The sequence below is a fragment of the Dermacentor andersoni genome, chromosome 5 (assembly GCF_023375885.2).
Source record: "Dermacentor andersoni chromosome 5, qqDerAnde1_hic_scaffold, whole genome shotgun sequence".
Taxonomy (NCBI): Eukaryota; Metazoa; Arthropoda; class Arachnida; order Ixodida; family Ixodidae; genus Dermacentor; species Dermacentor andersoni.
In genome coordinates this window covers 145852467-145878257 of record NC_092818.1, presented here as the reverse complement: position 1 = coordinate 145878257, position 25791 = coordinate 145852467, and the positions used below count along the sequence as shown (strand labels likewise).

Here is a 25791-nt window from a genome sequence, read left to right as displayed (position 1 = left end):
GAGGATTGGTGAAGGGTGTAATACAATGGAACAGCACACATTGCAATGCAACAACAACCTTTCATCTTACAAGTTCTACAAATTAGATATGTGCTTAAACATACAGAAAACAAAACAAAAGGAAAGCAACTTTAAATCACACATGAGATCGTAACAGAGCCATGAAGCAGTACATTATCATAGAAAACTTTGAAAAAATCAACACACACAAAATAGAATTGTATCACAGGCTTACAGGAATTCACTTCCCGTGGGCTTCTGCTTATAAATGCACCTCTCAGTTCGGTTAATGAATTATTAGTCAAGTCAACGTTTTTCTGATTGTACGTGGTATTCAGTATTGTGGGCAATAAGAACTGCAGCCCTTGTTTACCATAGTTTGGGCGGCATCTTAAAACGTTCCACCGTTCCGAATTCCGTGTATTATATATGGTCACGTTTTCTGCTAGCTAGGCTAACTTAATTAGCGCGTCATCATTATTTGCTATGGCGAGTTTGTACTGTCTGCATAGTTTTTAACTGTGCATTGAATGAACCGGGATAAGATTTTTCTCTGAAAAAGGCCCGCTGTGTGTGCAAGGAAAGGACGTTTCGATATTAGGCGGATAATTCTTATTTGTAAACGTGTAGTTCTATTCAGGTTTTTGTCTGTTGTAGTTTCCTGGATGAGAAGTCCATGGTTAACTTGGGGTAGGAAGAGGACATTGTATAGCATTGTGTTGACTGACATCAGAAAATGAAGGAGTGGCGACTCACTATGCCCACAATTCTGGACAATTTACCGACAATATACTTAACATTATCATTCCAAGTCACGTGTTTGCCAAAGAAAACTTCTAGCGTACTTGCAGATGGCACTAGATATATATCACAATCATTTAGCTTAATCGGGAGGAGCTTAATAGATTTATTGCATGGACAAAAGAGGATTACTTTGGTTTTATTAACGTCATTGTTTAGGTAGTTGCCCAGTCACTTATTGTACTTAGGGCATTATTAGCTCTTAATGCTAAGTGAGCACCTGATTTGCCTGTAATGAACAAACTCTGTCGTCCGCGTACATTATGCATTTAGCAGCTGTATCTACATTAGTTGTTTTATTTATGTGTAAAGTGTAAAAATAAATGGCCCCAAGATTATACGCTGAGAAACCCCGGACGTCACTGTTTTTTTTTTTTTTTCTGAACAATCACCTGCGGTGCTTACAAATTGTGACCTATATTGCAAATAAGAATAAAAAAGAATTTGCGACTCCCTTAATAGCATATAATTTTATTTTTTAAATAAAGCGCCATGATTAATAAGGCCAAATGGCTTCGTGAAGTCCAAAAACAACCTGAGTACCATGTTCTGGGTTTTATAAATGTTCTAAGATATGCTCCTTTTGTTCCAGAAGAGCAAGATCAGTCGATCATTTTTTTACGAAAACCATGTTGTGCCGTTCATGAGATTTTGACGGTCAGCAAAATCTGTCAGACGTTTTAAAATGGCATTTTATAAACCTTTAGAGAAACTCGGCAAAATCGATATTGGCCCGTAGTTAGCTATATGTCATATTTATTTCCTTTTTCATATATTGCTGTGACTTTTACCATCTGCATGTTATATGGAAAAATTCCTGTAAGCAAACTTAAGTTGAATATGTGCGTGAGAGGAGGTGCTAGAATATTAATGGCACGTTCCAGGGGTTTTATTTTAAATCCTGATGCATCAGTCGCCTCACTATTGCTTAACTACGCAATTTAAGCCATAACTTCGCTTTCTGAAATAGGTTTGACAAAAACCGTGTGATCAGTACAAAAGTCGACGTATCTTAAGCCTTCAGTAATGCTTGGACCTGAACTACAATAAATAAATAAAGTATTAAATCTGTCTCCTAGTGCCCAACCAGTTAACAGAAGACCTTGTTCCAAAATTTCTGTCACTGGCTCTGGCAAAATACGCAGCATCGAGTTAAGCGTCTTCCAAACAATTTCAGATGTCTGACGGACGAGCTAAACAGATTGAAGGGGTAGTGAGGCTTAGCGGAGCGAAGTTTCTTGGTTACAAAATTTCTGCATTCTTTGTATGTCGTAGGATATTGAGGATATTTGCTGATTTGAAGGATTTAAATTGTTGATCTCGTTTCTTTATATCGTTAAGTAATTCCTTTGTCATCCATAGCCTACGGCACTTCATTTGAACGCGCAATGATTTTGAAAAGAAACGAACCGGAATATGCTTCACAACAAAGTTTTGATCAAGCTATCATAATCAGCGTTGGCGTCACTATTCTCGAGCACAGCGTTCAAACTAATTCTGCACAAATAAGTGTAAGACATTTATGTTCATATGTCTGTAAGAAAAAGTTGGTACTGTTTTCTTAGGGTCGGTTGAGGTTAGCCTTGAACTACCCTTGCTAGTCATCGTAAAGCGACCGTAAAAGCATACTGGGTTTTCATTACGCCTTTAGTGTTGTACATGTTCTCATATCTGCTTTTTTTATTCATTTATTCATATCCTTATATGTCATGTACTGTTCCGTTATCCTCTTTACAAGTAACTGTTCCATCATTACTTTTACTTATGCGTGAGAGAAGTCACTAACTAGGGCATCCAGTTCGATTCACGAATTCAGTAACTTTCATTGTCATTCTCACCGCAATCGACAATACGCCACCACTACTCGTATCAATGATTTGGCACCAATTCCACTTTGCTTCTATTCTCGGCTATTCTGCGTTAAATGATACCACCGTATGTATCCTGTACCTTATTGTTGTTGCGAAAGCGTCAACTGGCCCATTTAGCGAAAAAGTTGGCGGCATCTGTAGCAGTGAAAAGGGCGTTCCCGCACCCGTTTCAATTAGACATTGAGGCTTTTGCATTCACAACTCGTAAGAAGGGCTTCGATACACACGGATTTTTTTTTTTCAATATAACACTGCGGCACAAACAAGCAAACAAACAGACACCAACCAGCCAGCCAACCAACCAACAAACAGACCAACAAACGAAGTAACCAGCAAACAAGCCAACCAACCAAAAATACCTAAGTTCGAGATGCTTTTCGCTGCCGCACATTCGCACACTTCGTCCTATCTGCTCTTCTTTTTTTTGCGTTCGTTCGACGTTCTAAATTATATTCCTCTCACACAAGGAAAGAGCAATAGATGGTGCCTGTTACAGACATCAACGCGTCCTCTTCAATATGTGATAAAATGAAAGAACCACCTTCTGCCCATTTAATTATTGTTAACTTACAGGAATCGCACATATCTTTCGTACGACAAACTATTGCGCTCTTGTCATTAGTATATCTTGTAATGGAGGCAAAGAAATAAAATTCTTTATAAAATTTGTGTTAATCTGTTCTAACGCGCAGAATTACAGATTACCTTTTAAGGACATTTAAAAAAATTAGAGTTGTGATAAAATTGAGGACGCGAAATTTAAATGTAAATGAGGCACCTTCGCACTTCGAAGTAAAATATTTTGTACATAGATCGCTGGTTAAAGTGGACATAAGCTAATTTTAGTGCTGCTGCAGTACTCGTCTTTCTTTCCCGAGAAAATACTTGAAATTATGACCCACTTTGACCAGTGGCCGTTTTTAGCATAAGATGTTCGGTAACTCTCAGGGAAAGCAAGTATCAGTACTATTCATACTTAGCTTTCATAAATCAGTTCTCACTGGATATATTTATCAGCGCTATCTACGTATATGCGTTCTATAATGGTTTCACCGCATTACAATATTATAACGTGGCAAAGCTTACGCAGGCTATATTGATGAACGGAAGTTGGGAAATCAGGGCCCTATATTCACGAAGAAATCTCTTACGTCACTACTTTTCATAAAAACAATTGCCATCCAATCGCGATGTTCTACATAGTGTTAGCCAAGGTGGCCAGCCCATGGCAAAGAGTGCTTACGAGCAAACAGTCTTGTGAATTCGGACCCAGTTTTGTCGGACATTTTAGGACGGCGTTTGACGTATAACACAGTCGATGTGGTGACGTTTAGCGAGTATACTTGAGCTTTCAAAATGTAGAAGTGAGTCGGTGTGCTGACGCGGGTGCGAGCGGAAATTTCGACCGGTTATCAATGAACGAGAGAAACAAAGGGAAAACGAGGTCACGCTCGAAATTGACGCGGCCGAAAATGGAAGCGCGACGTATTGCGTGCCCATCCGGCCTCGCAAGTGGGATGGCTCTCCAACACGCGAGACAATAAAACCTGGAGCGATGCACTTTTCCACGACACGGTGAGTCAAGGGCGTTCGACGGCCATTCGGGTTTTGCTAAACAGTTCCAGGGACTTACGTACTCGACTTACTCGAGAGCGCAAGTGGGCATTCCCTCCCGTCCGTCTTTTCTTTTTTTCGTAGTGCTGTAGTCTAAACTAAGTGGCGAATGCCACGAAATTTCTTCTTTGTTTTGGAGCATATAACATAAAGAAGGATTTAATTTTTAGCCTTTTAGTATTGCTTCGATGCTCTATCTCTTTAACAATGATGGAGTGTGAAGACACTTCGTGTCGCGTTCTTCTTTTTTTATCTTTTTTCTTTCACTGGGCTTCAAAATTTCACATGTCTAAATCTATGACTTTTGATGTGAAAGTGTATAGCGTAGGTACAAGACTCCTAGTGAGTTACTGCGCACCTTTAGAACCTGCAGTTATATTGAAATCTGACGAGAACAAGAAAATAAATAAATCAACAAGCCAAGCGTATCACACGTTCCTGCTAGCACTGGCGAACGCCTGAAATATGCTCCTCGAAACTCGAAGGCCGACCGTGCTGACCCATAGCAGTGTTCTATACTGCACAGGGAGTTGTTTGATTAATTTATTAGGTCCGATTGATTCAGGGAACGATTTACTGATTGATTGATTGATTGATTGATTGATTGATTGATTGATTTGTTAAATGGTCTACGAGGTGTTATGTCACAAATTATAACTGGAATAAAAAAACAACGTAGCAGGCCGCTACAATTTTCGGCTTGACGTCCTCGCAGGAGCGTAGCTTCTTTCACTGGTAACCAAGCCTTTTGTCTAGCCTATTTATCAGCACAACGCCAGAGCCACTCATCTCCCGTGGTGGATAGCTCCACAGAAGAGAACAAACCGGCGTGGCAATTGGGAAAAGTTTTTTTTTTTTTTATCGAAAGTATATTGCTTGCTGTTGCAATATTTCGAGCCCTTGCGCGGAAGCCACTAACTTTACTCGTATTGGCAAACATGGTGCAAGGAAGCGTGAAAACAAGTAGCCTGTTGGGCGTGACGCAAAAACAAACACCTATGTTATATATTTGTCCGAGTTCACCTCTTGAGCAGTATTCGCCCGAGTGAATTCAAATCAAATCAAAATTTATTTCGCCACTGAGCGAGAAAAAAAATTCTGCTCAATCTAATTGATCTAAATCTATATCAAATGTAATTAGCAAAAATTTAGAGCCCACAGCTTAGCAGAATGCACTCCGTACAAGCAGTTCAGTCGTTGATGAAGTCACCGGGAACGACGTCATGGTTGCATATGATGAGAATTTAGTAATAATATATCTACTCCCTCCCGTACATCCAGGCCCCCGCGGCCACCTCCTCCCACCAAGAGAAATAATGTTTAATTTTGTTTTCGTGATACCAAGCACGTTTAGTGCTATGGCAAGTAAAGCTGTATGAGCAATGTGTGCAATTCCACCTGTGTTTACATGGAGGACAAGTAATCCCTGAAAGGAATTCGGAATGTAAAAGCGCGACTCGAAGTGAAGGCAGAAACCTAAGAGCGAGCAAGGACAAACGGCTTATGACCTCTTCCCACGTCGTGTTGTTACATTTCGATACATTCAAGACCACGCCCACTCTTTGACATTACTTGAAAAAAAAAAAGGAAAACAAAGCCTTACAGGCATGTTACAATGGCTTCACTGTAGTACAATTAAGTATTGCGGAGAAGTATATGCAACGTATTTTGGTAAAAGCAAGTGGCAGTTCGTGGAATTACCGAGTGTAAACATATCATTAGTATACTTTGACGGCACCTGCCGGACACCAAAAAGGCAGCGGAAACACCAGCGCTGGAACCCGGAATGGGTCCAGCTTCGTTTCTCTCGCTGTCCCTTGGGTGCCCTCGATATGCTGCGCCACTCGGCTTAATATAATCTCAGGTGCTCTCCTGAGGTTTCAATCTGCCGCAGTTATTTTTGTTACCGTATGCTAGTCTCACTACATTGCAGATGAGTACTGCAGCAAAGCTTACTAAAGCACATTCCTCTTTGCGGCACGTTTGTAAAACCCTTGCAGAAAGAAAGACGGTAAACACGTATTGGCCTCAACAGAAATAGAAAGAAACTAAGCAGACAACTGGATTTGTAGACATTCCGCGGAAGTCGCGAATATTCTCTTATCCAGCCTCCTGCAAAAAGTAAATATGAGAAATCTGCCAAGTCCGATCAACAACAGCGCGCATAATTAGTGGGCGAAATAGCAGGGGCTGTTGGTCCCAATTAGGCAGACGTCAGTTCCACTCTTGTTCGGCGAGCTTAAGTGGCAACGTTCACCGTTCTTCGACCAACCTGCTTTGGCGGGCAAGGTTTCAGCATTCCCGGGCACACAAGAATTAATGTAAAAATACGCCCGCGCTTGTTGCTACTTCGTTCTCGTAGCCCTCACGGAGAAGCAATTACTCCTGCAAGCACATGGCCAACTTGCCGCTTTATTTTTTCTTTCAATATTTAAAGAAAGTGGAACAGATCCACTGAAAGAAGAATGCGGAACATTCCCGCAGAGCAAACGAATTTAAGAGTGCTTTCTTTTTTATTTTTGTTTTCAGTCTTTCCATTATACTATACCCTTAGCGAGTGAACAGCGTCGCATGCAGTAACGGTCAGCAAAATTTCACTGTTCCTCACGGCCTTGCTGAGTCGACGAGCCTAGATCCGGGCATCATATACCGTATGCATGCGAAGAACGTGGCCGTGTTATTACTTTCGTTTTCTTTGATTCTTTCACATTCGCATAACGATGTATCCGCCGAGAACATCTCCCGCTGCATTTCGCTGCCCGAGCTACACAGCGCCAACGTTGTTTATTTGCTTGCCTTTATTTTTCGGGAGCTTTTGCCGCAAGTGGCTTCTTGCTTTCATTTCCGGAAAGTACGAAACTCTTATTTTCCTGCGTTTCCATCACGCCTTCCTTCCTTTCGCTCATAACTGGCTCCGTTCCTGCATCTTTTCTTCTTTTTTTTAAACCCTACTTTGCAGAGGATGCCCTAATGAGGAATAGCTGTTTTATTTACCGATTTCTTTCTTCTAAATGTGTAAATGGATTCTATAAGAATAACGCAGCTTATTCTTTCAGAAATGACAACGAGAATTTTGCTTTTGAATATATTGTTGCAAAGAAAGTCGTAATTCGGCGTGACGTTAGGAGCATGAAGCCTAGAACGTGGTCATTAAATGGGGGAATAATTGCGCCATAGTTATTTTGTGCTTTGTTATCGCGAAAGCACTGTATGCCCCATTACGCGAAACTCCGTCGGCGTGACCAAAAGATGGTGCCAAAAGTGCTGACGCCGCAAAGACTAAAAATACGCCACCACGTAATGCTTGGATTCAAGTAACATTTCTCAGGGGAGTTTCCTGCGAACAAACTAAATTCATGCATTCGAAAAGAACATTTGTTAAATTTTGCTCTGGGTGGGAATCGAACGGGGGACCTCCGGGGTGCAAGACGAGCACGCTTCCCCGACACCATGCACGGTGCATGCGCGGTTGTGGTAGCCTAAAGGTGTGCGTAATCCATGCGTCGTTGCACATGTCGCGTCGCAGGCGTGCAAGCGAGCGCATTGAGACGTTCGGCGCGCTTTGATTTAACCTCACTCAGGTGCACATAGAACTCAGGCGAGAGCTTGCGCGGACGAAGAACGCACGGAAAAAGAAAATTCCAGCAGAGGAACTGTAATGCTTTCGCTTTTCCACACTTATGCGGACTTAGGTGTCTTTGCCGAAATTTTCCCTTATAGGGAAGCCTTGCGACACTTATAGGGGTGCCCTGCGACACTTTTGTCCGGCGTAGTTGTTTGCAGATAACACTTTTTGCTTAGTCCCAGTAAGTAGTCACTTTTTGAGAAGGAGGTCACCAGGGAAGACTGAATGCCGCTAGCTCCTTTTTTTAGACTCCCCTTCTAGAGTAATTTGAATGTGTAACTCGCGAGATGCAGTTACGACGTCGCTGAAGGGAAGACAAACTGATGCAGCATGGTCACTTCAACAACACTCAGTCTATGACAGCTCAAACCTGGGACAACATGTTACCTGTAGAGCCCAGTTTTACCTACCGATCCCGACGCTTAGAAAAAGCGAAAAAGGAAACAAAAGAAGGAGTTGAAAAACGTTAAAATAGAATGGTGCGGAGGAAAAGGAAGAAAGGAGGCTAGGAGGAAAAGCAGAAAGCAAGGAAGTCAGAGACTCATGGGCAAAATAACTAACAGGCAATGAATGAGGGAAGTTTTAAACGAAATAATGGAGGCAGCCATGGAGGCGGGATGTAGCAGAATTATGGAGTAAAATGAAACAAATTAATGAGTGAACGAAATAAACGAGTTTATCAGGAGATAACAAATAACACCGAGACGCAAACGAGAAACAAATAAAGGAAAAGTGAAGAAAAAAGAGCAGGAAAAGAAAGAAAGCCACGCCCCGCATGGTGTCGGAGTGCGTGGCACTGCGGCACAGGGCCCGCTGCTGTGTCGCCCGTACACCTTCGCGCCAACACGTCGGGAGGCGGCTCGGAGGACCCAGGCTGCGCCGGGTAGCGGCGGCCGGGCTGCGGCACCATCAGTGACGGCGAGAGAGGGGGAGGTGGGCACGAGGCGAGCGCCAGGGAGCGCAGCCCCTCGCCGCCGGTGGTGGGCCAGCTGGGGCCCGGGGCTCGCAGCAGATGGCGCCAGCCGTGGGCTGCTGCGCGCCGTCGCAGCAGGCGTCGTCTCCGGCTCGTTCGGACGGCCAGTGAGCAGCTGCTGCCGCGGAATGGCGGGCAGCAGGGCGCGTCGGTGACCCCCGTGGATGCCGCCCGGCGGGCCGGCGCCAAGGCCAGCGGCTCGGAGGTGAGCAGCAGCTGAGCACGTCATCGATTGCACGCCTCCTGTCCCAGACAGCCTCTGGCCCCGAGGCACGCCCCGCTTTCTTTTGCGGCTGACCCCGCAGCCGCAGCCGCGGCTCACACCACCCGAGCGATCGCGAGTGCACTCGTGTTGTGATGCCCAGCTACGTTTAGGTCCCTGCCAGCAGCTGCGCCACGGGCTGGCCCTGCTCGCGAAGGTCGTGGTGGACGTGAGCCAAAACTATGCGAGGACACAAATGCGTTGTAGCCGAGCTCCGCGCTGCCGTCGCCTGGCCGCATGACTTCGCGCGAGCGATTTCATTCAGCGCTGACCTCCGGAATCGCAAACTGAGAGCTGCCGTTGTTGTCGCACGGTAGGTTCCACGTTTCTTTACTTTCCCTGGCGAGCGACCCGTGCACGTTCGCCAATGCAACTTGCTCGCGAATCGGCCCAGAGTGTGCTGTGTCGCACCCGTTCGGTCCCGTGCACGCAGCACTGTTACGTTGCAGCGTTACGCACGGTTCGGCGAGTCGCTATTACCTGCACACTGCAACCGATGGAGACCCTCTCGAAATAACGCAGTGATTTGGTTGGCATTGGCAGCGCCCGGTCCCAGCACCCGTGCTCTTGCGCGCGACCACTGACATTGTCCCGACAGAGAAGTCGAGGCGTTCGCCAACACCCCGGCTCGTTTGTTTCGTTCCGTGAGTGGTCGGCCCTTCGGTAGCGCGTAGCTCGTGAGTTGAGTAGCTCGTGGGCCTGCTGCCAGTGCGTGCAATGCGACAAAAACACAGGAGGCGGTGTGGGGCGCAGAAGATTCGGGAGCTGCCGTCCTCGACAAACGGATCAAACTTTAGCCAGCCGTTGTAGTACTGCTCCCGGTCTGCAAGGGGGCGTCTGCTGCATCGTGTGCCAGCACTATACGCTCCTGTACCGTAGTGGACTCATCTGTGCGCGTCTTTTCGTGGGGTGGTGTTGGTCGCGCCTCGGAGTAACCACCGTAGAGCGACTTCGTCGGGCGGATCACGCTTCCATTACACGCGTCGGACCCTAAATTCGCACCGTCCCAGCCTCTCAGTCATATACTGGAGCGTGCAAACCGCTAACGCGGCCGCGCCATGTACAGTGCGGCGCGCGCCATCAGCGCTAGGTGCGTCGTGGCGCGAATCGATGTAGCCGAAATAGCGTCCCATCGACCGACGCCTGCGCAGGGCGCTCGCGCGCTCACATGGCCGCCGCCACTTTTCCGGCACCACCCCCCGGCGGCTCACCGGGGACCGCCGGGTTTTACAAACGCTGATTGCAATTATCACGCTGTCACGTCAGGCGGACACGAACCCTGGAGGCGAAAAAACGTTCTGCGCAGTCAAGCGACACTGTCAGACGTCAAAATAACGTAAAGGCAAAGCCTGCGTCCAACTTTCGCTTATTGTGTTTGATTCGCTCAACCCCGTTCCACACCGCTCAAATTGTCCTTTCTTTTTTTTCTCTCTCTTTCCTTTCCTTTCTTTTTCTTCTTGTTTTGCTCACTCACGTGCTGACTTGCTCCATTAGTCAACACCTTGTTCTGTCGTCGAGCGTTCGTGCGTGCGCAAAACGTCGATGCGTGGGATTAGTGCACGGAGAAAGGCACGTATGCCACGCACGAGCGAGCTTTTTTTTCTTTTTGCGCTTCGTGCAGTGAGGAAGCAGGAAGTAGACTGCGACCTTCAAGCGACACTACCCGAGAGGCGTGATTCTAGGCTAATAACCGTTAGAAGTGCTTCGTATCAGTTTGCATGCAACACTGTGTTGTTGTCGTTCCGTTTTTGCATCCCTCATTTTTTTTTTTTTTGCACGAGAGCCTTGATAACCGACACAGCGCAGCTTGCTTGTCTTGTTTATTTTTTTTAACAGCACGGGGTTCTGTAGCACCATCACATATCAACGAACGTTCTGCTATGGAAACGGAAAGGTGCTTTTACCACGTGAGCACTAGTTATGCGGCAAAGCAACAAATAATGGCACAGATTTTGCGAGGATCATTACGAGACCTACTGGTTTCGTTCGGGACGCATTACGGCAGCAAATCGAGTCACAGTGAGTCAAGAGCACTTTTTGGAGACGCTCGAAGGTGATTTCGGAATATGGGAGCACCTCAATTCCAACTTCACGCGTACCCTTTCCCACGCGTCTTTTCAGTTTGCCCGTCAAGTTGTGACCTAAAATCACTTTTAGACATCGAGCAGCATGTAGTTTTAAGGAAGCTTAGGCATTCAAGCACTTAAATATGAAAGTTGGCAAGTAATCCAGAACTATTACATAGTTGTGATAAAGACTTTCAGCATTTTGTGATTATGTTCATTAGCTCTTTATTCTCTCTTCAAACTTCTTAACATGCAACCAGGATTTTGTTCTGACACTTAAGATTACGTTTCTAATAGCGAGTCTTCAAACAATACGGTTTACCAGGCAGCCTATGTAGACGATTCTCTTGGACATACAATTCAGGTTTTTGATGCCCATCTCCTGATAAGGGTCCGCATGTTCTCATACGTAGAGTGGCCGTGCGTCAGCGTCTTGTGCGCTCTTTATCGACCCAGCGTGCACAATTTTATAAGCAGGCAACAGTTGCATTGTAAATTAGGAGTTCGCATAAACAATAAAAACAATAATATCAGCTCACATCAAAATTTATTACCATGAATAACTACAGTATAAATAGTAATGCACATGCATTTATAAATATTTCAAAAGCCATTCAGCCGTGTCTCACGTTGTGAATTTCCAAATTATTATAGATGGCGAATGAGTTAATGACGAAAGTGAATTCGTTCCCCAAATATTCAGGACATCAGAATCGATGAGCTTGTCAGAGCGGCTCAGCTTTTTCATAACGGCGCGTCTGTTCTCGCATCAGCAAAAGCGCGCTCAAAAAGAAATCCTCGCCTCTTTTCCCTGCCGAACTTTCTAGGTTTTTGCGAGGCATTTAAGGAAAATGGAAGCAGCCGAGCAGTCGAGGGAGCGACGAATTTAATCACAAAGGAGGGAGATGCCCCACCGGTTTTGTGCTTCAATTCATTGTGGAGCCAAGAGCCTTGTCGTTTTTAATTATTTAACTGGCTTTGCTTCCTTTGGAAGCTCGTCTTTTTTTTTTTTTTTTTTTTTGTTCTCCAGCCTTCTCGACGCGCCCTGTAAGGTGTCAGTGATTAATGTACATCTGGACGCGAAGCCATCGAGCAACGTGTAATGTTTTAGTAATATGAGGTCTTATTGACGTTTATTGGTGAAATGACGAAAGAGACGTGTAATGAAAGAAGATAAAATGATGGATTCGTTCAATTACAATTATCTTTAGCGCAGAATGTGTCTTGCGATGCTTCTATGAATAAAAACAACTGTCTGGTCTGTTAGTTTAACCTCGTGGAAATCAATAAGTTCGAAAAAAAAAAGAACACGGTCGACGAGATAATCAGACAACACGCGCGCTGTACACTACACGTAACTCACTATACTAAAATTGATCAATATAGAAGTCGAGCAGTATGTTTCTTTTCTGTGTTTTTCTTTTCTTGCCTTGCGGTGTCTGCTTCTTCCTCGTTCTTGCTGCACAAACACACATTCGATTTCATTCCATTCTGTTCTTTTCTAAGGACCGGTGAAACTAGCTCGACAGGTCACATGAAAGGCAGTTTGCTTTTCTCAGACTTCAGGCTCGTTCATTGTTCGGGGCGTCTGCTCGCATAGTCTGAATTGAGGTGGAGTAACCACATGCCCCGCGCTGCGAGATTGGCTCCTATTGTTGTTCTTATGGCTAGCGAGTACTTCGAAGGGTTACTTATCATATTTAGAGCACGGACAGGAGAATAAATAATACAGAGTATTGTGAATGTGAATGGCGGTTCTTTAAATGAGTGCATTTCAGCGTGTCAGTTAAGGTGGCTGTGGCTAAAAACTGAAGATGTAAAAAGAAAAAAAGATAGCACAGAAGGATGTTTCCTTTAAGTATACTCAGTGCAATAGTTCTTTCATGCATCTGAAACATTTTCCATAGTTGTTTATTTGTATTCAGGCGTATTTCTAAAAAAAAAACATAAGGGCCCTTCCATAGGGTAAAATTGTATTCATTTCTGTTTGATTTCGCCTTTATTGCCGAGAAGATGTTTCCAAAGGAAATAAACTTTATTTTCGGTTCTGTACTATTCATTTATGTAAATATAACCTGCATAGATTTCGTCATTGTGTGCCTAATCATGAATAAATTTCGGAGCGTCGTAGCACACATAAAAAAGAAAAGGTACACGAGGATAGAAGGTTGCATGAATAAACAGGAAGTAGCTCTGACTCTAGACACCCTTGTGTGTGTGGGAGAAGACGAACGCCAGGCGTAGTAAATGCAGACTCAAAACCTCTTCACCAGAGAAAACAGGACCTCTTTCTCTGTTTAAAATCAGTACAATTACTAAAAAGTACAATACCGTTGATAAGTACCGAAAGCTGAGTAAAATTTTTGTCGAGCTAACATTCACAGTTCGCTCTTTATACAACGCCACAATATCTACTAACCACGTGACTTAAAATCGCGTTAACGAAAGCAACGTAACATAAATTTAGAAATCAGTCACTGCACCTATTGTTTGAATATACGCAACGATATGGACATAAAGAAGGTCATGTGTGATTTTCGCGTAAAGATTGCAATGGCGATAACGAAGGAGGCTTCAGCAGGAGGAATACGCGTAACGCTGCCCTTGTTTCCATTTTTTTCTTTTCCTCTCTTTCTTTTTTTCTTGTATAGGTGTTGTTTTGAGTAGAGATAAGCTAATATAAACTTTTTCTAATACGAATCGAATACGCATAGGAAGTATCGAATATCGAATAGTCAAACACACGCATATATTTATAGCGGGAATATTTGTTTCGGTATAGTTAGGTACCACGCCTGTACTTACTGCTGCAAGAAAGGCAGCTAACTATCACGGACAAATGATCAAATTTAAGCACAGGACCAGTAATTGTCACAAAAAGCAAGTTGCACGAATAGCCTGTCAGCAGAAACTTTCCAAGAATGAATGTTACTGTATCAGAAGCTTTATAACAGTGGTGAAAAATGTTTGCCGAAATTAGATCAAAAGGTGTGCGGAAAAAAAGCGGCTGATGGAATTGTGTGCCATAAAAACACGTAAAAGGGTCCGTTGCAAGGGAAATATTGCTGGTTGTAGCATCAAATATAATACTGCTACATGACTAAACTGCCAAAACACTAAATAACAGACTACAAGCAAAAATCACAATTTGACATGTAGGCTTCTGTCGCGAAAGCGAAAATACAGCTTGCGTCACCCATTTTGTTTCTATATTCTTTCCAAAACTTTTGTCGTATTTGTCTTCTGATAATTTGCGATACTTTATTTAAGAGACAGATAACAGTAAGACAGGCTTAACGGTCGGTTGTTGAGAAATATTTGGTCAGCTTCAAATATTCAAACATACCGAATAGTTTCGTTCCGTCTACGAATATGAATGATTAGTGTGTAATTATCGATTTACGTACGAAACTTCGAATATTCGCTCAGCCCTAGTTTTTAGACATCAAATTCATATCACATTTCGCCTAACATATATATGCACTAATCTCGTATAAACACGTTTTGTAAGTGATATCTTGTTTGATAAGGAATTATTGGGTGAGTGGTATGTGGGATAAATGAGATTTTATAGATAAAAATAAATATTAGGTTGTTTCTATTTTACTTATACATATTATAGCCGACCCTTTCTGTAGTACTTAAATTTGTTGCTAAAATCGCTTGCAAGCATAGAATAAGTTTCATTAGTAATGATTGAGTTCACACAACCGATCTGGAAAGAAATGCATATGGTAAGTGTTAGAAACAGAGAGTATAGGTATGTTGGGTTACTGATGTTAATGACAACAGATTTATAAAGACTTATATTATTGCGGTAGATATCGACATTCTGTCGCATCAGAGAGAGAGAGAAAGAAAATAGGAAGAAAGACATGGAGGTTAGCCAGTGTAAATACCGGCTGGCTACCCTGGGCTGCGGAAAGGGGTAAAGTGAATAAAAGCTGAAAGAAGAAAAAATTCAGAAAAATTCACACAATAACGCGATGCTGCGCGCTACAACATTCAAAGACGGTCGCACAATTCACAAGCCTTTAAAAACTTGAGCAGAGTCCTTAAGGCCTTGAGTGCCGAAAACCGTCTGGGCCAGCGTCCTAGAACTTTTTCTTGTGTGAAGGGGGCGATTGTCCAGTTTTTCGAGCGTGGTCGCGAGCGCTTTTCTTGACACATTGTCACGAGCACATGCCTTTCCTGCAAGAAATCTGAGCACATTGGTTAACATGACTAGTTTCCTTTTTAGGTAGGAGACATGATGACTCAAGGAGGGTGCTCGATCTATTATCACTCCTAGAAAGCGGTGCGTCTTCTCGTAGGCAATATGTCATCCATTAAGTCTGACAACGTGCGGTCGCTTTGCTTTGCGCGTGAAAGCGATCGAGCGATCGTATCGTAGAGAACTTCTCGGAGGACACCTCCAGACCTCGTGCTCGAAGATAACTTGATGTTATTGTGGCCACTTTTTGGAGTCTTGCGCGTAGCTGGGGACGCGTCCCTCCTGATGACCGAATGCATATATCGTCTGCATACATCGACACATGGACAGAATGCGGAAGGGTATGAACCAGGTCGATGAGCACGAGGTTAAATAGAGTGGGGCTCAAGACTCCGCCTTGTTGTATCAGGTTGACTGCTTGAGGAGGCGGATACAATGTGCATAATAAACCGCAGATTGACTTTAGCTGACAACAACCTTTCACTAATTACTCCTGTAATTAATCACTTTAGAGCACATTTCCCTAAATTAAACTCGAAGCCGAGCAGTAACGAAGAAATATCAATTTAATAGAAATCTTGCGCTTAGCACCAGTTCCAGGAAAGGCGTCCTCAAAGCATATGGCGAAATACCTACATTTACGTTCCAGTTAAAACTTATGAACACTTATTTTTCTTCAGGGCTGATAACTGTTAAATGGAACAATAGTTTATTTCCCCATATACTTTGAAGCCGTATTTCTCAATATCTGTGCTAAACAAAGGATTTCTATACTAAACGGATATTATTTTGTGATTGTGCGGCTTCAGTTGCGTGATTGTTATTTATGTCATTAAGCTACAGAGCTCAGTCGCTACGTTAAACGGCTGGATGTTCCCAAAAGAGCCCCCCCCCCACCCCTTCCCACGGGAAAGACACCTACGACTGATTACTGCACCTATACTTAGAAGCAGTACAACCAATGTACTTTATGTACAGCAATGGAAGCACGAGATAAGGTGCGCTTATTTATTTTTAATAAACGTTTTTTTCTCTCTCTCAAATCCTCAACTGCAGGAACTGCTTAAAAGTGGTCAATTACGAAACTAGTTCTATAATTTTTTGAATTAGTTAAGATTACTCTGAATTTGCTTTGCAGATAGTCTCGGCCTCTTCAAGTTAGCTAGCTGATGTGAGAGAATTGGGATGCCCACCGCAGGAGATACTGAATAAGTCTGTTTCCAGTAAAATAGATGACCCCAGCACATTGCACATCACAAGTAACTTACGTTGAACTAAGTGCTTTTGTCGAAGGCTTACGACGAATGGTGGTGCCAAGAGTTCTTTTCATTTCTTTTTCCGTTGGGATTATCTGGGCGAAATGGCGATTAGATATGATTATAGGTAGCCTTAAACTGAGGAAAATCTATACTGGGGCTGTTTAACATAAAAATATTTCAGTCTGACTTTATTTCAATTTACTGACGTCAAATTGACGTAACCGCCGACCCAAGCATTGGGCAGTTACCCGCAGCGTTGTCCCAACCCAACCAAATGCTCTCCTCGTTTATAGGAGGTGGCTGTTTGCATTGAAAGCAAATAGCATTGCTTACCTTGACAGGCGTCTCTTATCTAAATGACCGACAAGAGGCGAGGAGCACGTGCAAGTGGAGAGGGTTTCGCCGGGTCCGAGCTAGCGCAGTGAAAGTATATAACCGAGTGAGGAGAGTGGTGCTGGCGTCAGCGATTGGTCCCCTTCCCCTTGCTTAGCTTGCGGAGGCTGGTTGAAAATTGCGGCGGCGTGCAACGGGAGGTAAAAAATACCGCTAAGATCTCCAGCGAAAAAGAGTTGGCAGAGCAATGGTGTATATGTACGTAAAAGGCTCGACAACATTATACTACCACCCAAAATTGTTCTTATATGAAGAAAAACCCTCGCTTGCAGCTCCGAGTTGCCGGTGCCAGAGCGATCGATGGGCAGCCATCTGTTATGCCTTTCTGAACCTAGCGAAAAAAAAATTAATTTCGGCATATTAATGTATCTTTACTGCATACACGTCACTTTGATTTAGCGAGTTCTTGCGGATGTCTGACGTCGTTTTGAAGGGGAGGCGAAGTGAATGCAGCTCGAAAAATTTTGGCTAACGGTGTAGGGCTCATGGCGAAGGAGGCGTCGGGTCGTGAAGAACGCTTTCTTTTTTTGTTTGGCACATTCAAGTACAATCAGTATGTACACATCATATCAGATGGAGTTTTCGTGGTTTTCGTCAGGTTGCGTGACAGTCTAGTGAAGTGGGTGTGTCCCGAAAACTGTTTGACCAATCGTGGAGGGCTAGTGGCGGAAATGGAATAGAAACAGTCTGCAATAGGCTTTACGTTATAGCGCCCCTGATCTCGTCACAGTCTTCTGTCGTACAAATGAGCCCTAGACGCCAAGAAAGTGTGAATATCTCATGCCAATCATATTCCGACTAGTTTAATGTAAAAATATCAGCTTCGTGACAGCACCAACTGTGCGCTGAAAACTATCTCAATATATGATCTCGATGTATTTTTTCATTCCAATTTACTCCCTCCGTATTCCGCCTCCGACAAAACCATACCTTCAGTCCCGCAAATGTTTGCTTACCGTGTCGACTTGACCCTTGCGTCATTTGCGCTACGAGGGCCACTACAAAAGGGCCCCACTCCAACATTCTGTTTTATCGACGTGAACTGAAATAGCCGCCGCTCACGGTAACGTCACAAACAAAGAAAAAATGAATAACCGCTAGGTTTGGTAAACCGAAACACGTACCGTATGTTTCGCAACTTTAAGCCGCTAGCTAAGCACCACTGCTCTTTCACTAAAACGGATGTCCTAAGTCAGAGATAACAATAGTTGTTGCAACAGCAATTAAGGAACGAAACAAAAAAAAAAACCTTGAGGACGCTTAAGCTTCGCCTTTAAGGGTTGAACGGGATAATATTGAAAGGTCCCTGACTACTTCTCACAGCTTATGTAACCATAAAGAGAGAGAGAGAGCAAATGATAAATGAAAGGTAGGGAGGTTAACTAGGACTGAGCCCGGTTGGCTACCCTACACTGGGGAAAGGGAAACGGGGACGGAAAGATTAAAGAAAGAAGAGAAAGTCCACCGGGGATATCGTTCAGTCACTCAGTCCGGATCACAGACGCTGACTCAATCCTGTATCTTTCAAATATCGCAGCAGCGCTTTTGTGGCCTTTTGTAGCTGCGATATGCGAGGCCATGGTCCCAAGATCTTGTTCAAGGTGAACGGTTTTCTATCTAACTGGTTGAGAGCTGTGCAGAGTTCTTGTCTTTCATTTTCAAATGATGGGCAGTAGCACAGTAGATGGTCTATAGTTTCTTCGACACCGCAGGCATTGCACTCGGCGCTATCAGCCATTCCAATTAAAAACGTATATGCATTCGTGAATGCGACGCCCAAGCGTAAGCGGCACAGCATTGTTTCCTCATTACGCGGAAGCCCTGGTAACAGCCGCCGTTGCATAGATGGATCGAGGGAATGCAATCGATGCTGATTGAAATCAGGTGTGTGCCACTTCTCCAATGTCATACGGTGCGCTAGCTTGCCTAAGTGTTCGGCTGCGTCAGTCCGCGATAAAGGTATAGAAACAAGGGTTGCTCCTTCATGTGCTTTCTTAGCAGCTTTGTCAGCGACATCGTTGCCGGAGATACCGCAATGGCCAGGCAGCCACTGAAACACGACGTCGTGCCCTTTCGAAATCATGTGATGGTGCATTTCTGTTTTCAGGCAAATGCTGGCGGCGAACGCTATGCACGAAGGCGAGCTTTCTGGTAGAAAAGCGACCTCTTGCATGGTCAGATCCCGTAGGTAGTGCACAAACGTGCCGAAAAGAATTACAACATTTTCACGTTTGTGTTAATGTTTAGCACTTTTACTATTTAAGCCTGAAAAGATTTAATACGATAGGCATGCCGATGTCGGTGTTTTGTTTCATGACATTTATTTGTAGGCTGTCATTGCCAAAATTCCGGGGAATAACTTTGTCAAGAATGTAAGACAAGTTATAAGCAACTTTAGTGATTGGGTGGTGTGGAAATACAACCCGAATATACCGCATGCCAAATAGCAAAGCGTGGCATACACATATACCCAAATATGCCGTATACGGAAATTTTCGCTCACGGGCAACTCCGCCGACGCCGACACCGCTGGCGGATTTTCTGCCTCTAACGCTATCGTGTTAACACGAAAGCGTGTTTATTTATCCTCTAGAAGGATAAATAAGCTCCCGCCATCCGCCTTCAAATGGGTGCCGAGAAATCTGTCCTTTTTTCTTGACGACTCAAAAGCGAAAGTGTCGCACTGGCGTCTAAGAAACTCGCCCCAATCTCCCAATCGCTATGACTGCTTCAGAGCACGGTGTTCTGGGTTCGATTCCCGGCCAAGCTTGGCGGCCGCTTTCGGATGTTTGTGGAATGCAATATCGCTCGTGTGCCGCGGCTTCGGCGCATTTCGATGAACTCCACACCAGCAGAAGTAATACGGAGCCCGTTACTACGCCGTCCCTCATCAACTGCGTGTTACAAAAGACAAAGTGATTGGCGAGTTGGTATTACATTATGCGAATGCTATGTGCACAACGTAAACGGGCCACAGAAGGCAGAAGAGAGGAAGAGGTCGAGACTAGCAAGATAGAATCCATAGAATCCATAGAAACCATACAATCCAATGCAATTTAATGCAAGTTAAGCTACCACTTGAACCGCAGAGCTTAGTTCAGAAGCTTCAACTTCATTACGCTTATGATATCATGGCAAACGCCCGCGTACGCCTGTTTTTTTTTTTTCAGTTTGGCTTTGTGTAAGCAGCCAGCTTCGTAAAAACCTGTGCGCTTACAGTATTTTTATTCTAAACACTATAGATGCCCAAGAGATTTACCTCTTAGGAGCTGGCTGGTGCAATCACTTGTGTAAGTCGAATACACAATGAAGATGTTGCGCAATGGCAGTAAAGACGAAGCAAAAAGTTTGGTCCCGAAAATTATGTTGTTGCCCAATCCCCCAGTTTGGATATGTGGCACTTACATCTTGTCGCGACATCTGCATCTACCTTTATGCATACTTGACGGTGGTTACTACAAAGCACTCCTCGCCATAGGATACTCTTTCCTGTGCTGTTTTGTTCACATTTCCATCTATTTTCCGTATAGACGCCTACCTCCTAAATTTATCTAATGTTTTGTTCTAACGGAACACTTAATTGTCAGCACGCTTATCTCAGAGTCTCTATTTTCTATTTGTGAAAATATAGTTTTATGATGCGCAGAATGCCATCACCGATATTTCACTGTTCCAACGGTAATGAAACGCCCTCGTAGAAAAGGTCAATTGATTGGCCGCAGGGCATACATTGCGTCGAAAAAAAGAAAAAGGAGGGTAAGGGAGGAAAGGAGACTGGACTGCTAAAAACTCAGCCGAGCGCAGCGAAGCGGAAAAGCGTATCAAGGTTGGAACCAAAGGTCATTTGAGCGTGGCGGTGTCTACGCTGCCGCTGCACTATGCCGTTTATACGTGTTTCACGCCCCCATGATGAGCTATGGGTATGCTCGTAAAAGTTTAATCGCGCTGCAATGTTTCTCCCCTGCTTTTTTTATATATATACTTATGGTATGACCATGTTTTTTGTCTCTCTAATGCGCTCATATATGAGCCACGACCAAAAAATTGTCTGTCGTAGCCTGTAACGTACTGCATAAATTAATCAGCTTGAAGATACCGTGTTTTCCGGATGTAGACCTCACTTAAAACAAATACACATGTGCAGCTGGCATTTAATTGCCGTAATCTCCCACAAAATACCGAGAGCTGTCGCCGCAGCATGGGACAGTATAATTTTATAGCGGCGTTCGACACTTCACAACACCGAGCGGTATTTTTCCAACTAAGATACCATATAGCGAACATTCGGATAATACAAAATGTATTTTTTTTTTCTGTTGGCTCATATTGTGCTATGCTGGCAAAGCTTTGCTTCGAACACAAAATACAAGTGATAATCCGAAGGGAACAAACCTTCACAAAAAGAAAGTTAGACATTTTCGCTAGCTTTTCTTCTACGCTGACTTCTGACAGGTTGTTGTATTCCTTTATGTATTGTTAAATTTTCTGGCGTCAACGTCACAAATATATACATAGGCTTTGAGGGCTAATAATTGAACACCAGTGCTCGCAGAGCCAATGCATTGTGCAGAATTATGTCTGTGAGCATTGGAATATATCCGACAAACATACAGCCACTTAATTAACTAACATTGTCCCTTTTGTTAAGGTGAAACACCGTTCAATGAAGCAACCAGCCTGTTATAACGACGGTTCCCAGGCATGGAAAAATAGTGCAATTGTCGTGACGGTCCTTTGGAAGACGTGTCTCTGTCAAGACTCTATCCTATTTTCATTCCACATGCTACGCACCCCTAATATTTTGGAGTTTTTTGTTGTGATTCTTTCCAAGTAATCAGATCAATCTTGTGTAAAGACAGCATAGGATTGTCCCATGTGACCGAAGTGTTTCCAACACTCCGTCTTTCTAACAATCATGTTGTTTCTAACACTCAATCGAGGCAAAAAGTATGTTTTATTGCATATTAGATCCCTTCAGGTTATCACGTTGAAATGGCCAACCCTGAAAGCAATACTATACGTGACGTCTGGTCTGCATTTCCACACAGTCCGCGTGTCATAGTCGGGGAAATACGGCACTCTGGAGCCCCAAGCCTAGCGCATCACGGTTAATTACTTTCCCTGTCACTTTCCTCCGTAAATTGCGCAGAGTCCTTCTTATTCTTATTATTTGATTATTTTGCTTCTTTAAAACTTAGATCGACAATGCGGCAGTATTCGCGACGAAGAACTTTGTGGGAAAACTAGAATGTTACGCTTTGCAGTCACCATAAGCGCGATGCTTTTCATTTGTGAGAAATCTTATTGTTTGCCAGCTGCCTTTGCTAAGCAGATGATACTTATTATTATTGACCGCTGCTTGTTCTTCCGTACCAACATATCGGGCAAGGGGCACCATAGACACGTGGGCAGAGACTTTGCAACTATATGTAGTTCAATGTGGCACACTGCTTTTGTCGAACAACTGCATGGGCCGACAAGAATTTCCTTGAAAACGTTCTTGTTCTGACAATGTAGCCGCAGTGTATGCCGCCCTTCGTTTGGGTCTGCTACAATTTCTAATATTCAGAGGTCTTACCATGTAAGGAGTACATTCGTTTTCCACTCTTGTGACTCTTCCTCGTTGGCTCACACGAAATGACGCCCTTCATTCGCGGTGCCTGAGCCACTCGATGGTACGAATGAAATTAAATAAACAAGACCCGTGGTTACCTACACACACATAAAGGACACGTTCTCACGTTAGTACTATTCGTAACAAGAGGTACCGGCCATTCCTCATATTTAACATATTACGTATTAGCGAAGGCAGTCTGCTAAGGACAAAACGCTGTTACGAACAAAACGGTTTGTGAGTTCGGCCCCGGAATAGAAAGGGATAAATCCTCACGCAGTGCGCCCGCAGAGCTTTATATGTGCGTTTAAAAACAAAGGTTAATTTATTGTGGTGATTTAATTATTTCACTAATGTACTAATTTTGCCCTTCATTTCTTCCGCGTAAAACGCACTGAAGTTGAAACATGCGATGTAAGAAGAGCTCGAAAAGCGAGCATTGAGGTGCGCGATTCGCCATTTGGTGCCATCTATACGATCGTGTAGTGGAGTACTTCAAGCCAACCAACTTGAAGGGGCCTGCAGTTCGTGCAAATTTAGGGCACGGAAAAGGACACAGATGGGTCCCTGGAACCCTGGACTCCCACCGCCTATTTGTGTATATCTGGGCGATTGATCGATTAACCTTCCAAATAATCAAATAAGGACTTAATCGTGACAAAATTTTTTTTCGAATGTCATTATTCGGTGACGTTCACGTGACGAAAATCTGACGAGCTCCGGCACTGACGCCACCGCAATTTTTTTTTTGTTAAACTGCAATGAGTTCCTATTGCACCCACCCATGCGCGCTGCACTTGCGGTAAAATCTGTTAAATTGTTTAGCTTTTCTATGGCACTTCGTGCACACGTGTGCGCAGAATCTTTTTTCTGAGGCAGCTGAAGAGCATATGACCAGAGGCTTCCTTCTACCGGTCATAACGCCAGTTGTAAAGACTGTGATGTGCGTCTTCGCAACATCAACGCCATGCGAGCGCGTCATCTCTGCAGCTGGGGGGAGGGGGGGAGGACACTGTTCAAAAGCAAAGAGACTCTGTAATGTCGGAGGACCTTAACAAGTTTCTTCGCCTGCGCATCTGGACCTATGATTGCGTTTTACTAAGTTTGACATGTCTGAATATCTGTTTACTCGGTGTCCTTAAAGCAATGATAAAACCAACTGTCGATTCGAATAGCTTGTCTTTACAGCGAAGCTGTATGTGGCTACCGATACCTCCATCCATCCGTCGCCTGTACGCCGAAAACTCCTCCGGTGCAACACCATACGCATGCGCGAAAAAAAAAAGAAGAGAGGCGCGCGATTGGCTGCGCCAGTATTGACATCGTTGCTCTCCGTCGCAGCCAAGTGCGCGCGCAGCAGTTTCTCTCCGGCACCGAAATGGGTAGGCCACGTGCCATACGTGCTCCTGAGGAGCAGGCAGTTTTCTATCAGCAACGCCGCGAGCAGAACCCGGAACGAGCTCGTTTACGCAGCTGCGTACCAAATATCCGGCAGCGTATACGTATACCAAGCCGCCGTTTAATGAACCGTCGCGATTGACCCAGAGATGTACACCGGGGCCGCACGTTTCAGCTTCGCTGGCTAACCATCTGTACGGAGTGCTTCGGCGGTGACTCTTTGAAGTGTGTGTATGGCGACAAATCCCCAACTTCGATTTTGTTTCGCTTATGTACCTAAATCCGCAATTCTGGTTACTCGATTAACCGATTGATTAAAAGGTACCGATTGATCAAGTGAAAAAGGTTAATCGACGCCCAGCTCTACCTTAATGTATTTCACTAGTTCTCAGTTAGTGTAACGCCAGGATCGTTTCCGTTCCCTGCGGAAGAGATGTACCATTTGACAATTGCCAGCGGCTTAGCTTTGAGGCTGTTAGAAAAGCTATTCGTAGCTCGGGAGTTTCAGGAAATTGATTGATATAATATTGTCCGATTTTATGTGATTATCGAGAGTGATACAGGACTTAGTATCAGAAACTACGTGGTTGTGGAGGGTTTAATTGTAATTTGGCCCCCCTCTTCTGTAATTAGGCAACAAAGTTTACCTTATTCTACTGTATTTGTCCTTCTTCAGTGGCTTGCAGGCTATCGTCGTCATTATTTTGGACGCAGCAGAATACGAGATAAGTATCATCAAAGGAAAACAACCGGTGCGTTAAAGCATCATAAGGTGTATTTGACGTGCATCAAAAAAACCATTACACAGATGTGTTTGCATTCCTTTTCTCAGGTATCTGGCCGCCGTGATTTCACCTCCTTACAATGAACTTGATTACATATTTATTACTCGCCTATTTCATGTGGTATTGTTAAGTTGATGGATGAATTACTGAGTGTTAGTAATGCAGGTCATTCTGCGTGGAAGGCTCTTCCAGTCGTTAATAGCTAAATGTGAAAAAGAAATCTCCTGAGGCTAGTGCGTACCGAAGGGGGGTGTAACATTAAAATCGTGGCCGATACCTGGACGTATATGTAGTGCAGATTTAGTTATTGTCGGGTAATTATTAGGATAGCGATAGAATCTATGGAAGAAAGTAAGCTGGGATATCTCGCGCCTTCTTTCTAACGTGTCCAGATCAAAGGATCTATTTGAAATGCTTGCACATGTGTAATAACGCCCTGAAGTAAAACGAGCAGCTTCGTTTTGCAACAATTCCATTTCGGTGATAAGATACAATTCATGAGGGCTCTATATAAATGAAGCACATTCAATTTCGTGAGCTTATGATATAAGTGTATGCAAAAAAATTTCGTCTCCTTGTTCGCGCGAGGCAAGGAACGACGAATGAATCCAAAGGTTCGACAGGTGTTAACAAATGTCGGGTCTACATGCGTGCTCCATGCAAGTTTCGTGGTTTAATGCACTCCAAGATAATTTAAATCATCGAATGCCTCTATAAGCTCAGAATCTGTGGAATATACGCAAAAAAATACATCACTTTGCGTGCTAAACCTCGCAAGCTTGGCCTTGCTAGCGTTAATATTCATTTGCCATTGAGCACACCAATTGTTAAGCTTATCCAGGACATTTTGCAATGTTAGGTTGTCGCTAGGAATAATTATAGGTCGATAGATGACGCAGTCGTGTGCAAGAAGCCTA

At 44.0% G+C, this 25791-nt stretch overlaps 1 protein-coding gene across 2 annotated transcripts in view; it reads left to right on the top strand.

Annotated features, from left to right (window-relative positions):
• Window positions 1–8187: 8187 nt before the first annotated feature.
• pHCl-1 (pH-sensitive chloride channel 1) overlaps window positions 8188–25791 on the top strand; it is an 87117-nt gene continuing 69513 nt past the window's right edge. Inside the window, exon 1 of one of the 2 annotated variants that reach the window (XM_050178875.3) lies at window positions 8188–9089. The gene's annotated coding sequence lies outside the window, so the exon portion shown is untranslated. Of the gene's footprint in view, window positions 9090–9130; window positions 9460–25791 lie in introns of those variants that run through there. The other variant, XM_050178876.2, reaches the window with a different exon arrangement.